Genomic DNA, 2,500 nt, shown 5'->3' with positions numbered 1-2,500 from the left:
TTGGTATTTAGTCTATTTCTTTCCTCTTGAATTTCTCTAGTGAGAGTGGTGCACTCGAATACTAAATGTTCTGGGGTGCCCACCTGGACCCCACATTCACACTCTTCTGACTCCTTTCTCCCTATCCTGTGTAAATACACAGGGTAGGGTCCATGTCCTGTGAGGAAATGTATAAGACCTTTACTAGGCTGGAAATTTTTGTACTTTAGTCTTTCTTTTATATTTGGAAATATTCTGTAAACCCTTCTTGCTGTTTGAGAATTTTCCCATTGTTGTTGCCATATATTTGTTATTTCTTCTTTTATTTCCTTTTTACTTCCCAGGTGTTTCCCCATGATTTCCCTGATTTTGTCGAAATTTCCCCTTTTTAACCAATAGTTGGCTGCTTTTTGTCTTATTAATAGGTCTAATGGGCAGAGGCCCATTATAACTAGTAATCCATCTGTTGGTGTTGTGCCAAATGCCCCTATTGATCTTAGTAGTATGTTTCTTTGAATTCTCCTCACAGCCATGGAAGGCTTCAGAAGGCGCAACCTGTGGGCCCACAAACTTGATCCATATCCCATTATTGACACTAGCAGGCTGCCGTGGTATAGTTTGATGACATTTGGCGGTAAGTGAAATCTTTGCTGCCCGATCCTTATTAGTTTATGCATTATCGCTAGTGTCTTTCCTCCTGTTTGTTCAATATGGGTCCTAAAATTCCATCCTTGATCCAGGTAGACACCCAGATATTTACTTACATTTTTTCTTACTACAATTGCGTTGTCGATCCTGATTGACGGATCTCTTGCCATTTTCCCTTTCAGGAGCATATAGTTCGATTTTTGAGGCGCAATTGCCATTTTAGAATTCCTACACCAGGCACTCAGGATATCCATTATGTTTCTACTTCGCCCTTCTAGTTGTAATCGGCTATTACCATGTGTTAAGATTAGCAGGTCGTCCGCGTATGCAACGGCTCCCAATACTGATGCTTCCTGCTGCAGGGAATGCAGCAACGGCTCCATATTTATATCCCAAAATACGGGGCCGCAAACTGATCCCTGTGGACATCCTTTAGTGATGTTCTTGGTCACAACCGCATTCGGGGACGTCATCTGTACCACCCGGTCTCTACAGTAGCTCTTGAAACATCTGTATAGTGCCGCCGGACACTGCATATCCTGCAAGCAGGTAAACAGCGCCGGCCACCACAGATTATCAAACGCCCCTGAGATGTCCACCATCACTCCTAGAACATATGTGCAGTTCGACGAGCTGACAAGTTCGGCCGCCGTGTTGATGGCGTCTTCCGTCGATTTTCCACGGCGGAAACCGAATTGCCATTCGTGCATTCCTGCCATTTCCCGGTGACCAGTCAATCTCGCACAGAGCAATTTCTCAAGGGCTTTGCCCAAGGTATCTAGCAGACATATTGGCCTGTATGCTTTGTGTTCTGTTGGGTCCTTGTCTGGCTTCTTTAGTATTATTATTTCTGCTCTTTTCCATCTCCTTGGAAAAGTACCTCTTTCCAGACATTTATTATATAGGTTTGCCAGTATCGGGGCTATTTTTCCTTTTATTGCTTGAAGTACCTCAACCGTGACCCTGTCGGGTCCGGGAGATTTTCCTCTTTTTAGGTTTGATATTACGTCTACCACCTCCTGCGGTGAGAAGGGGTAGACCATTGTATTGTTGTTGTATTCTTCTTGTGCTCTCTCTCTTATAGCCGCCTGCTCCGGTGTGTCCTCAGAGGGATCATCATCCGGTAGCAGGGCTTGGAGGAGCACCGTTATTGTTTCTTGTCTGGTTGTGGTCATTCTATAGTTACTCCCGCCGTTTACCCGCGCTTGCTTGAATTTCTTCACGTTGACATTCAGAGCACTGGGCAGAAATCACATTGCGTCAACACCCGCTAGGGCCATCGCAATGCTTTGTTTTAATTAGACAGTCGGATTCCCCCAGTCCGTGCCAGTTCTGAGTTGATCGTTGAATGGCGGCCGAAGAGAATCCGCGCACCCGCGCGCCCCCGGAGGAGCACGCTAAGGCGGACGCGGCCTCGCAGCAAGGAAGATCCGTGGGAGGCCAAGGCACGGGACCGAGCTCGGATCCTGCACGCAGGTTGAAGCACCGGGGCGCGAACGCCGCGCAGGCGCGCGCATCCTGCACCGCCGGCCAGCACGAGGCCAACCAACGGCGAGAGCAGACCACGCCCGCGCTAAACGCCCGCACTTACCGGCACCCCTACGGCACTCACCTCGCCCAGGCCCGGCACGTTAGCGCTGACCCACTTCCCGACCAAGCCCGACACGCCCCGATCCTCAGAGCCAATCCTTATCCCGAAGTTACGGATCCAATTTGCCGACTTCCCTTACCTACATTATTCTATCGACTAGAGGCTCTTCACCTTGGAGACCTGCTGCGGATATGGGTACGAACCGGCGCGACACCTCCACGTGGCCCTCTCCCGGATTTTCAAGGTCCGAGGGGAAGATCGGGACACCGCCGCAACTGCGGT

General features: G+C 49.2%; 1 pseudogene; it reads right to left on the bottom strand.

The window, feature by feature from the left end:
• The window catches only part of LOC124561094, a 6,826-nt pseudogene that overhangs the window by 2,149 nt on the left and 2,177 nt on the right, over nt 1-2,500 (bottom strand).

The sequence above is a fragment of the Schistocerca americana genome, unplaced genomic scaffold (genome assembly GCF_021461395.2).
Source record: "Schistocerca americana isolate TAMUIC-IGC-003095 unplaced genomic scaffold, iqSchAmer2.1 HiC_scaffold_1150, whole genome shotgun sequence".
In the NCBI taxonomy this organism is placed as follows: domain Eukaryota; kingdom Metazoa; phylum Arthropoda; class Insecta; order Orthoptera; family Acrididae; genus Schistocerca; species Schistocerca americana.
Note: the sequence above shows the minus strand (reverse complement) of the source record. Positions and strands in the feature narration are given on the sequence as shown.